This window comes from Tachysurus fulvidraco, chromosome 2 (genome assembly GCF_022655615.1).
Source record: "Tachysurus fulvidraco isolate hzauxx_2018 chromosome 2, HZAU_PFXX_2.0, whole genome shotgun sequence".
NCBI lineage: Eukaryota > Metazoa > Chordata > Actinopteri > Siluriformes > Bagridae > Tachysurus > Tachysurus fulvidraco.
The window spans coordinates 7,779,974-7,793,755 of record NC_062519.1 but is presented as its reverse complement, the minus strand read 5'-3'; positions in this window follow the sequence as shown (position 1 = coordinate 7,793,755).

Genomic DNA, 13,782 nt, shown 5'->3' with positions numbered 1-13,782 from the left:
GTGTGTGTGCATTACCTACAAACAGTGTGTCCAATGAATTCAGTCATTGATAAACAAAATATTCACAAAACAAAAGACCAAATCAATAAATGTTATTTTTATTTAGTATCAATGTTGCATTAATATTTTGCTTGTGCTACAACTCTGGTAATAAGAATAGTGACATTTCACTGCTTTTGGTTGCCGCCGTTATAGATAAATGCCTCCAGCTCTGACTGCGCGTGCACGCTGCGCGTACCTGTGCTTCTCCGTACAGCGTGCGGACGAGCGTAATACAATCTAGGAACAGTGATTCGCCAAACCTCCCTTATTGCAGTCGCACACATTTCTTATGATTTTATTTTGTAGTAACGAGTAACGAAGATGCTTAGTGGAGATATAACTGAGTAAACGTATACATTTTATCTAGGAAATGTAGTGGAGTAAAAGTGTACATTTATGCCAAATGTAGTAGAGTAAAAGTGAAAGTTGACAAATTTAAATAGCGAAGTAAAGTACAGATACGTGAAATTTATACTTAAGTACAGTAACGAAGTATTTTTACTTTGTTACATTACAACACTGCTGAGAGGTAGCTGATGGGTAAGAATTAGCAAGCAATTAAATTGGCAAAAAATTACCATTTCTTTAAAGCTTCCTTGAAGGGAATTGGAGAAAACAACATTATTTTTTTCCAATTCCCTTCAAGGAAGCTTTAAAGAAACGGTAATTTTTGGCAAGTTAATTTCTTGCTAATTCTTACCCATCAGCTACCTCTCATGTGTCAGCTAACAACTGATAAAGATGGATAAAATGTGTTTATTCCGAGACATCTGCTGCTTATTCCGTATCAGAGGGCAGAGTAACACACTCATATTATTGTCCTCTTCCACATAAATGGCTAGTGTCACTGTGATTGACATGGAAAATTCTATTCTTCCAATTATCTTTTATTTTATATAGCTTAATTCATATAGCTTTCTTAATTACTTGCAAGAATATGGAATTTGTTGCAGTCCTTCTCACTTTAATAGCACTGAGGCTTCACACCAAACCCTGAGCTAACCGAAATAATAGTCTTATATAAGATTAGAAGACTGATAATGTCATTCTATAATGAACATGATGTTAAATCACTGCTTTCATTTTGGGATTTTTGGCATTAAAGCGATAAACTTGTTGAGAATTATCATGAGTTCTAAAAATGGGAACTCTCCCTCTGCTGAGTTTGCTTATATGCTCTTCTTTGTTTAATGGCTGATGAAACAGGATGTAAAAGGTGCCGCACCTCTTTGACATGGATTCTATCCAAGTTTTTGAAAGGGCAAAACTATTGGGAGGAAAATTGAATGTGAACAATGTGCTGTTGATGTTCTTTTTATTATATATGCTATTGATATACGCTTATTAGTACACCATTGGGAATGCAATCGAGGTGATATATAACTTCTAGAGCACCTAGTTAGCACATTTGGCCTTCGGCACTAGGATTGGGTTTCTGAGTTCTACCTCTGCATTGTGTGTGCTGAGTTTGCATGTTCTTCCTGTGCTTTAGGGGTTTCTTCCAGGTGCTTCAATTTCCTCACCAGTCTGAATACATGGGTAATAGTCTGATTGGCATCTTTAAATTGTCTGTAGTGTGGGAATGTGTGTGTGTGTGTGTGTGTGTGTGTGTGTGTGTGTGTGTGTGTGTGTGTGTGTGTGTGTGAGAGTGTGTGTGTGTGTGTGTGTGTGTGTGTGTGTGTGTGTGTGTGTGTGTGTGTGTGTGTGTGTGTGTGTGTGTGTGTGTGTGTGTGTGTTCTTTGACAGTTTGGCATCCAGTGTGTTGTTACGTCCCCCCGGATAGACCCATGCAACACTTAATATAGGATAAGCGGTACAGAAAACTGATGGATAGATGAATATTCTCATGCTTTGGTAAAAATATGAGCAATACAGTACAACAACCCATTGAAATACCTACACAGATCAACACTGACCGTATTATTGGAATTGTGTTCTAGTAGTCAGGTGCTATAAGGTCACTTGATACACACTGTATTTTAACATATTTACACTCACCTCTTTTGGCAGATACTTTTGTTCAGATGCGACTTACGAGCCAAACGGTAGCACTCTGGTGGTGCCAAAATCCGAACTCAAAGCCTTCAGATCAGTTGCTTAAAGCCTTAAACTTTAAGCCACTACAATTACTGACCTACTATTGATTACATCTCTTGATATGTGGCCAAAAAACATAAAAACAGGAAGTTTTTTTTTTTGGAACTATAATGAAAGAAAGATAGCTGACGAATCAGGAGACTATGAGCCAGGGTACAGTTGAAGAGTCAGTCTGGTTAATCTATGATCTAAACCTACTGTAAGTTGGTAACAGTCATCTTTTGTAGTGATGTGGACATGCAGAGGATAGACTTAACACAATGTGGATTACCATGTGTACTGTACATATGAACAAAGAAAGTAAAGCCACATCTACATCCCAGAATCATGTACATGCGAAAAAATCACACTGTATTTGTCTTAAATGATTAAATCATATATCATCATTACTTAGGTATGGAAAAATTGGACATATTCCAACACACTATTTAGTATTTCACTCTTTGCTTCTGTCCAGCTCAGCAGTGTTGCTGCAATCCTTGTGGCAGAATATCTATTGAGCTGTGAGAAAAATACTGCTAAATTGTACTTTTCCTTATCACTGGGTGCGTAGTCTTGTACCTTTACTTCTCAAAATGATATCTATATGCAAATAACTCTGCGAGCTGTTTTAAAGTGAAAAGATCAAATAGTTCTGAATCAATTTGTGAAATAATTAAAAGTGAAGCTATTCAGTAGGAGGGCGGAGTTTTGCTGCCATCAATAATAGATAGACTTTTTCCAACACAACGTTAAAGCTTTTGTTTAAAAAAATGATTACAAATTCAGTCTAAATATATAATAATATTCATTCATTCATTGATTTTCTACCGCTTATCCGAACTACCTCTGGTCACGGGGAGCCTGTGCCTATCTCAGTCATCATCGGGCATCAAGGCAGGATACACCCTGGACGGAGTGCCAACCCATCACAGGGCACACAATCACACACTACGGACAATTTTCCAGAGATGCCAATCAACCTAGCATGCATGTCTTTGGACCGGAGGAGGAAACCGGAGTACCTGGAGGAAACCCCCGAGGCACGGGGAGAACATGCAAACTCCACACACACAAGGCGGAGGCGGGATATATAATAATAATAATAATAATAATAATAATAATAATAATAATAATAATAATAATAATAATAATAATATTAATTCAAACAAATAAAATATAATTCTAAGAATAACCACCTAACTTGGATTCAGTGAACACCAATGGTTTCTTTTCAATAAGCCCTTCAGAATGGTTGAAGCAAGTGTTAGAAATGTTTAGGTTCTATATACTGTAGAACCAATTCCAATTCACACTTTTCTAGTTAAAATAAAAACGACACCAAATAAAACATTTTACAAGCATACAGAATGTGTTGCCTCTTGTTGGAAAGCATTTATTTTTGATTATCTCAAATATTCAGGAATACTTTTCAGAGAAGTGAAAACTCTGGGCATTTCCGATTTAAGATGAAATATTCAGCACAAATAGGGCATGATTTTTGCAATTTTCATTGGAAGATTTAGAGCTAACAGCTACTTCACATTCCAGCAAAAGCACACTGTCACTATCCAGACACCTACACTGCAGGGTTATTTTGTTAGCCTATATTAAATTCTAACAAAGTGTTGCAGTCTATTTGTCCTGACTCTTTAACTTTTAATAGAATTTCATATCTAATGTTCTTGTAAATGTTTAATGCCTGTACAGTTATGCTTGCTGTGTGAAAAAACACAAAATCTGCTTCCATGGATGTAAGTGGGACTTTATCTAGGTTTTTTTTTTTTTTTACTTTAGTAATAATAAGCCCGGGCTTAATCCATGTGTTATGAGATTGGCTTGCATTGGAGAAACTTCTGGAACTTTGTCCCTTGAACTACAGTATATGGCACCGGCAACGTTTACCTGATGGGCTAGTGAACGGATGAATGGATAGAGATGAAAAGACCTGGGTGAGTGTTTAATGGTGCTCGAGATAACCGGAGTGGGAGGAGGTTGGTGTGTGTGTGTGTTGGTGTGTGTCTGCAACTGTGTTAAATAGATAACAAGATGCTGACTTGCACAAACCCACTAAATCTCCAGAGAGAGAGAGACAGAGACAGAGACAGAGAGAGAGAGAGAGTTTTAGAGCATTTGAAGCGAAAGGGCAGATGAAGGAGGGGTAAAGACCAAGAAGGTATTCAGCAGGAAACAGAAGGTTCCCAACAAATTATGATGATCCTTATTTCTCCCTTCTATTATTTCTGGACACTGTGAGTGAGCTGCTCATCGTCCAACGGCTCAGCAAGCCTCAGCAAGCCTTCTGCTTCCAGGCTGTGTATGTGCTTTTGATCTGCCCAGGCGGTCTACCTGACACATGTCTCATAAAGACTAATGCGCTTTTCATCACCTAAATGGCTTTTGGGAAATGGCAGTAGTATTGCTCAGAGAAGCTTTGTTGTCACCACAGTCATAAAAAACCTGTTTCACTTTTACACAGATAAAACTGGCCTATGGAAGTGCAGACACCTAATAAGAGACTCTTCTGGTTTCATCCAGTTAGGTTTGCAGTGCCTTCCAGTTCACCCCCTTGACTTTTTTCTATATTTTTTCATGTTACAATCTGGAACTGAAATGAACTTAAATATGATAACGAACATAACACTTAATTGGGGGGAAAAAAAAGTTAGTTTAGTTTAAATTGCATGCTGAGATACCAGTGATCCTGACCTATTCTGCTCTCTCGTTGGAGTCTCATTACTTAGACACCACACCGAATGATGATTGGTTCCACTTTGAGTCTGTTTTTTTCTCAAGATTTTTTCCCATGTCAGGGAGTTTTTCCTTGTCATTGTGTGGCAATAATTAATTTCTAAGGTTTTATTATTAAGCTTCGGGCTCAATCGTGCCATTGATATCCCAGTGCACATCAGTTCTTTACAAACTCTTATTCTTCAAGTGCACTTTAACATTCATTTATTGTAGTTGCTTGAAAAATCCCCTTTTTAAAATTTAACATAGGGATTTCTGGAAAAATGCGTACTGTTAATTCTTTTTCTTAGAAAGCTTGGCAGAAAGGTTCATAGGACATCTGGGTGAGACTAGAGGTGTGCAATGGGACTGGGATAATTCCAGATGTAGCATTACACTGACATGAGTAAGCTGATAGATACTGTATGATGAATAAAAAAACAAAGACAACAATTATTAACATAGATGTATAGCTTTCATTCAGTTCATCCTTAGTAACTGCCTGGTCTGAGGTGCACAGGTTTACATTAGGAAGTCAGTTGGTCAATGTTTTAGAAGAAAAAACACAAAACAGTTTCAATGGACATTTTCAAAAATGGGCGTGGAGAAAATAAATAATTAAATAATGATATTAACTTTTTTTTTAATCTTGCGAACATGTTCATGAAATTGATAAGGAACCATTTTGACCATGCTGGTTTTTTTGTTGTTGCTTTTAAGAGGTAAGATTGTCTGAATAGGGAGAAAGATATCTGTAGCACCGATACAGATAGGATCATTGCTTTATAGTCCTTCGACATGTGTGTGCGGATCCTCAGTCCTTATTGTGTGATTGAGACCTTCATTGAGTGTGAGTGTGTGTGTTTGTGTGTGTGTCCTGAAAAGCTTAATTTCCTGCTGGCATTAAGCTGTGTTTAGGATCAGGGCTACTGATGGGAGGGGTGTTGGAATAGTAACAGCGGGGTGCAGCATGTTGCCACTGCTGCAGGGGGGCTCAGAGGAAACCAACACTCTGTGTGTGTGTGTGTGTGTGTGTGTGTGTGTGTGTGTGTGTGTGTGTGTGTGTGTGTGTGTGTGTGTGTGTGTATGGGTGGGTGCGCGTGTGTGTGTGTGTGTGTGTGTGTGTGTGTGTGTGTGTGTGTGTGTGTGTATGGGTGGGTGCGTGTGTGTTCCTTCTCCTGATGCAAACCCCAGCTTCTGTTCTACCAAAAAATCCAATTTTCTCATTGTTTTTTTCCTCTCCTTTTATTTTTGGTCCTTTTCCAATTATGAGTTGGCCTTTTACCCAGAGAGCGGGACAGAAGCTTCCAGACATACTTACAGTTCATGTCACCATTCATTAAAAGTGTTGCTAGTGTACATTAGCCCTGAGAAGCTCTCGCAAATATTGGTCACATTCTCTTTTCCCTTCTACTCCTACTAAAGTACTGAGACTGATGTACAGGGAGTACAGGAAGACTGTTATGCCCTGCTGCTGAGGCTAAATCAAAAGAAAAGAAAGAAAGTTACTTAGCAAAACCCTTAGTACAGCATCAAAAAGGTTTGGATCTTAAATTATCCCTTAACCTTAACACACCTACAGTATGTCACGAGTGACAGACCCAAATGCAGGCAAAACAAATCCAACAGGATTTATTAAAAAAACAAAGTGAAGCATAGACGGGAAGAAATCACAGGAACTAGGAACATGACATGGCAAAAACAAACACTTAAAATGGCAACTAAGCGACACGTAACATAGCACAACATTGACAAAGAAAAGATGAGGACTCCATGAAGCCACATGCAACGTAATTAGCAGACAATTCGGAATAGGCGAGCAACACACGCGACACAAAGCGCTACTGGAACGCCCCCTAATGTTCTGGCAGAGAATGTCCATGCAGAGTCCTGACCACCTAACTAACCAAAATGCTTTCCTAAACATTTTCTTTTGTAGTTGTTTATCCATTAGCTTAACATTATAGCTGTGAAGCTAATGTAGCTAAAGTCATATAGAAGCTTTTATCATTTAACCTTTTTTCTCTCCTTTATGCTTCTGTACAATGTTAGCAAACACTGAAAACATGAAAACATGCAAATTGCTTGTAAAAGTACTATTCTATGCAGAAATTCGGACCAATAAGGAAGATTTTGTTTTTAGCTCTTTGTGAGCTTTGCTTTTTATCTTGTAAATCACTAAATGTAAATCAGTTCCGCCATGGTCATGCTTTATAAATACATTTCTGTGAAACATTTTAGTTTACTCTAGCCTAGAAGAACATTTCTATATTACTGCATATGCTACATGTAAAAACTGTAATATAGTGATTATTTTAATATGGTACATGATATACAGTGTATTCCAGGGTTTAGCTTTGCCAAGGTTAAATAACAAAGTCGCAAATAAATACAAAGTTTACAAAAAGATTCTATTTTGCAATGAAATGGTGGAAAAATCAAATAAAACTGTTACAATAAAATAATTGATAGAACAATGTGGTGTGATTCGACCCCAAAGTGAAGTAAAGAAACTGTTGCCAAAATTGGGATTGGGTTATTTTTTGACTCTCTGTCTTCTCCGACATCTTTCCCAAAGCCCACAGAGCATATGATGTATAGTTTATACACTTAACTGGCAACATACACAGAATCTTGAAGGCTACAGTCTAATTGGCTGTCCAGATTTTTCTTATACTTCTTCCTCTTTTTTTAATGGCAACCAACATTTTTGCACCAAAAAGAATTGCATCATGTTTCTAAAACTATATATATATATATATATATATATATATATATATATATATATATATATATATATATATATATATATATTGCAAACAGGTAGTGTACTGTATGTAAAAATGGTTGTTCATTTGCAGTCTCATGAAGATAGGCAGATCTTGGCCTTGTTTGTTGATGTGAGGTGCCTCGTAAAAACACTTAATTCCACTCATAATATATTACTTTGCCCTTTATTTACATTTATTTATGTGACATTTTGAAAAACTAGTTATTACATGTTGTATACAGTCACTTCCTCACCAATGCTCACCTCTAACGCTCATCATTTTTCCTTAGTTGTCATTTTCCCTGCATGTAAATTCAACCATTACAAAGCACTGGAACCTCTAATTTATAAATGCCTACAGCAACTTTAATTCAATTCAATTTATATGCACAGAGCTTTGAACTATGGAATAACAAAATAAACGAATAAAGTATACAGAAACCTACCTTTTTTTTTAATTAGTTATTTTTTTCTTTTCATCATTTTTAGGATATACTACAATTTCTTACTTACAATACTTACTTACCATAAGGGCGTCAATAATTGATGTACGTGATTCACCTTGTAGCTGATAATAATTACTTCTGACCAATCAGATTCAAGAATTCCAAGAGCAAAACTTTTGAGTTTAAAGAAATGTAACATCATAAATGGTATTACGGACATTTTAAAAATGCTCATAATGTTCATAAAAACACATTATATATGCACATATGATCATCGCCCTTGCTGTTTTAGGGAAATATTCACTGATGGTGTCATTAATGCATGAGTTAATCTTACTACTCAAATAACATCAAGTTTTATTCCTCTTATAACACAGCAATTTGTCAACTGTTCTTTTTTTTAATTAAGTTGATTTATAGTTTTAGAGATTAAATTTAGATTAAATTTATAGATTTAATCCAAGTTACATTCACTGTTCTGGACTATTCTTACAACAGGCTGGTGTCTTTTTTGTTATGGTGTATATTTTGTTTTAGTGTCTTCGGTTTTGAAGATTTTTCCATGCTGGAAAACAAAGAAGCAGCTTTTCCTTTGACCGTTGCTCAAAAAATCCTACATTATTGTGACCACGAAGTCTCCAAGACTCTGTGAAGATGTTTCTACAGAAACACTAACGTTTAAGAACAAGCGCATTAATATGAATCTGTGACTTGCATCAGCTACATATTACACACTGTTACATATCACATCATACAGCTTGTGGAAAGTTGTTGAGCTATACAAAATTCAGTACGAATCACCTCACCACCATGCAGCTATGATAAATGCATGCTGTTGGAAATGACATGCTAAGCTGCACACATCAATTCCTCACACATCCAGAGATACGGCACATCCAAAATACAAATATACCTCCACCCTTTGCCCCACCTCATGCTCTGTCTCCCTTTCTGTCTATCCAAAGCCTTGGACTTCAAACACCTCAGAAATTGCGACACAGATGAGATGATTGTACTTGCATTGAGCTAAGATGGAGGTTAGCTTCAAAATACATTTGTCACCTCCTTCATCTTCAAAAAGCTTGTGATTGAGGTTGGCAGTCTGTGGAATCAGAAGCATAATGGAGGTGGATGTACATGACTGTAATGGAAAAATTGATGTCATGTTTTTCATGTGGTGCTGAATTAACACAGTCCTATAGACAACAGTGGAAACTAGTACTTATAGTGTGTATACAGTACCGTTACCTCCAAAAGTATTGGAATGACAACACCAATCCTTTTTCCTAGACTAAAGACATTTAGGTTTGAGACCAGAAGATGAACCAACATGGCATCTTTGGTAGAACATGGCACAAATTGTCTTAATATCTGATTGCAATATCCCTTGCTTACAATAACTAACATTAAGCTGGTGAGCCTGTTCTACTTTTTTGATGCATTTCAAAACTCCAGATTTCTCTTCAGGAAGTGAAATGCTGTTCAATTAGGTTTAGGTCTGGTGATTGACTTGGCCAGTCTAAAAACTTCTATTTTTTCCATTTGATGAAGTCCTTTGTTGACTTGGCAGTGTGTCCCTACAAGATGAACTTCCTCCTTTTAAATTTGGATGCATTTTTCTATAAATTGTCAAAAATGCTTTTTTGTTTTTTGTTTTGTTTGGTAAAAGTTACTTCATTAATAATGATTAGTGAGTCCATTCCAGAAGCAATCATGCAAGTCCAAGTCATGACACTAGCTCCATCCACCATGCTTGACCGATTAGCTGATATTTTCGGATCATGAGCAAATTCGTCCACACTTTTCCTCACTTTGTTAATCTTGGTTCCAGAGATTTTGTGGCTCATCTCTGCATTTCTTTGTGAATTCTATGACTTCTGTGAATTCTGTAAATTCTGATTCATACCTAAAAAAGGTCATTGTGGTGGATATCTTTCTTTTCAGCTTCAGTTTCTTGACTGTAAAATTTGCTTCTTAAATTGACTGCCATTTAATAAAATCCATTATTTCATGAAGCATAATAGCCCCATCCCATCCTCAACAGCTGTTGCAGCTCAAAATACTGTTCCTTTTTTCAACAAACATACATTTGATGGATATGGTCGAGGATTTCCATTTTTACTTCATGAGACCAGAGTCTAAACTACTGTACCTCTGTCTTATCCAGACATTGTTGTGCATAAATTGGACATTCACTAGTTGATGACTCGTCCATGCAGATTATATTTGTACCATCAAATCTGCAGTGTAGAAAAGGATTTGAGGATTTTGGTTTGTCTTTCTGGGCACCATGTGAGCAGCCTCTCACTGTATTGGAATTTTTTTTCTTGCCTTGACTTGTATATTTCCTCACTGCCATATTTTAAACACATTTTTGGAGATGGATGTGCTTTAATACCTTTTTATAATCTTCTTCTACGCTGGTGGCATTTTTACATTCATTGTCACACATTCAGCCAGTTGCTTAGAGAAGCCCGTGCTTGTTGTCTGTTAGTACAAGGTTGAAGGGTTTTTATTATCTGAAGAGAATTTATTATGCTCTAGAACTGTTTTCCTGTCTAATGAATCCTAATGAGTCAATTTAGGCCTAATAAGATTCAATTCTGTGTCCTATTCTGAGATTTTAAACTAGTTTGCAGCTGAGGTTGTGTTTACAGAAATTTTAGATTTCTATTTGGATTAATTATTCAATTTGGCCAGAAATACAGGGGCATTTGTAAAGTATTACTATTAATTTACTATTTGTGTTACTAGTAATTTACTATTTGTGAAGTAACACTACAGATTTATGGTAGATCTTTTCATGAAGGAGAACATTCATTCATTCATTCATTTTCTACTGCTTATCCGAACGAACTCGGGTCACGGGGAACCTGTGCCTATCTCAGGCGTCAAGGCAGGATACACCCTGGATGGAGTGCCAACCCATCGCAGGGCACACACACTTTCATTCTCTCACACAATCACACACTACGGACAATTTTCCAGAGATGCCAATCAACCTACCATGCATGTCTTTGGGAGGAAACCGGAGTACCCGGAGGAAACCCCCGAGGCACGGGGAGAACATGCAAACTCCACACACACAAGGCGGAGGCGGGAATCGAACCCCCAACCCTGGAGATGTGAGGCGAACGTGCTAACCACTAAGCCACCGTGCCCCCCTGAAGGAGAACAGAGCGTCTGAATTCGTATTACTTTTCTTACCGTTATATTGCAGATTTCTCGCCGCAGAGTTTCCCCAAGGAACTTTACAGTGAACATCAGCAACACATCACTTTATAGAAGATAGGGCTTATTTGCAATGGTAGTCTGGCCAACTGAGAGACAGAGAACAGAGGGTTAGGTTCATATCTGGCCTATCACTGCTGACTCTTCTGAAGACAGTAGGTTATATTTGGTACAGATCAAAGCATTTTGGGGTGAAGCAGAGAGGCCGGGAGAGTCAGATATAGACGCTGATTTGTCTCAGATGGTGGCAGAAATGCTTTCAACAAAAGACTGAATTGTAGCAATCAAAGGTTCTGTGACTGAACTGTTCAGAAAACATCCTAGCTATTGAACATCCTGTTTTAAATAATAACGCTAGGTTAAAATAAGAATTGCTATAAATAATAGTTGCTCTTGTGAAGTGGTTATGAAGGTATGCATTCCTAACAGTGTAATAAACACAATCTCAGGACATACAGTACTGTCATTCATTTAGCTGAACTAGAACTACTTTTTTACATTCATAAAATTCTATTACTATTATAATATTGTATGCAAATGGAAATGCTCTGTTGTGAGGAGATGGATATTTTTTAAGTGCTGTACAGGTGGGATTGGTGCAAAGGTGTCCAAAGTCTGGCTCATGGTTCCAGTTGTGGTCAGTAGACAAATTTTATTTGACCTGTGTGTTGTTCTCTCTTGTAATGTATGTTAGGTGGCCAATAAGTTGCCTTTTTTTTCCCTTTTTTGAAATTTACATTCATACACATTGTGCTAAGACGGTTAACAATTTGTTTGTTTTTTTTTTCTTTTTAAAGGAAGGTCATATATCTTGTAGTGTTCATTGTCATTTTGAAGTTTTAAATTATAGCACAATGCGCCAATCACTTCACTGGATACCAATAAAATGCAAGAAAACTGCTATAATGCTTCATGATGTCTCGTGAATAAAATGAAATATTGATTTAAAAAAAAAAACATCCAAAGGGGATAGGAAAAGAGATGGCAGTTTTGCAAGGAAGTTGATTTTTCTCCAAGCCAGAGGGATGGCAACTTCCTCAGATCGAGCCCAGTATTCTCTCTCTCCCTCTCTCGCTTTCTCTCTCTTCTTTCCTCTCTCTCTCTCTCTCTCTCTCTCTCTCTCTCTCTCTCTCTCTCTCTCTCTCTCTCTCTCTCTCTCTCTCACACACACACACACACACACACACACTCTCTCTCTCGGTTCCCCTTACTTCAGACTTTTAAAAACGCTGGCTCTAATATTAGAAGTGCACCAGGCTTTCCTTTTGTTTAATGTCAGCGAGTTTAGGTTTTGATAAATGTGCCTCAATTAAGCTTTGCGTTGTAGACTATAATGTGTCATTTTTTGCAGACGTTGATTTAACATTCATTCAATAAATCTAGCACGCTGTCTGGAGAGGAAAAAGGACAGCAAAGATAAATGAACAGCGAGATTGCGGGTCATGCGCGCCCTATCTGAAATAGCGCCCCTGATTATTATTGCACTTGCAGCTTCGCTTTGCGTCGTATTCATCAAAAAGGCCCAGCAGGCGATTGTGTTTGATTGGGTTATTTTCCGCTGACTAATGTCCATTACTCTTCATGACTGGAATTTGCTTTCTTGCATTTGCATTAGTAAACATCCTTTGGCCGTTTCCCCAGCATTATTTGAGGACAAGCTCTTGTGCTCATCTTCGAGAAAACAACCTGCAAGATCTGAGAAAAGCTTCCGGAAAAGAAAAGAAACAAAACGAGAAACAAGACAAGATTTCCCAGGATCACGTGCACAAGCAGCCAAAGAGCACAGAGGTAATTTGCCAGCAATTGAAAAAGGCCAGAACAGATGAGTGGTCAGACGGTGCGTCTGGTCTACGTAAAAAAATCCTCATTAATGTTTCGGACAGCGCAGCAGAACGGGTCACCTTCAGGGCAAATTGCTTTCTCTAAGCATTTGATTAAAGTGCCACTCTTTCTGAAACCATATTGGATGCTATGAAGCTTCCAGAGATATACATAAAGACATCTGATCCACAGCATCTTTGATCAATAACGCTAAAAATGAATTCGAATGAAGGCAACAGTTTCTTTCAACAGCTACCTATACGTTTTAAATGAGTTCCAATGAAGTTGTTTGGGTGAACAGGCAAAAGTGAAGAGATAATCAGCTCTAAAAAAAAGCACAATGAAGAGAGTTCATTGCAGAGGAAGAGAAAGATGATCGTCTCAGTTAAGGGTGTGATAATGAGGGTGATTTGTGCACACATATATGATCATTATTTGATTTTTGCAGTGTGTGTGTCTAAGCCTAATTCGTCAAATGTAATGATATAAATGTATTTATTCATAAATTGTCCACAGGAGCAATTAGATAACAGTATTTTTTTTAAAAATCTATTCAGTTTGTTTTCTATATTTCTGTAAAATTTACACTGAAATGTGAACTTTGTGTTATTCGGTTTCAAACCACGTAATAGCATTATTTAATAGTTTATTTCAGTTGCTTGTCCG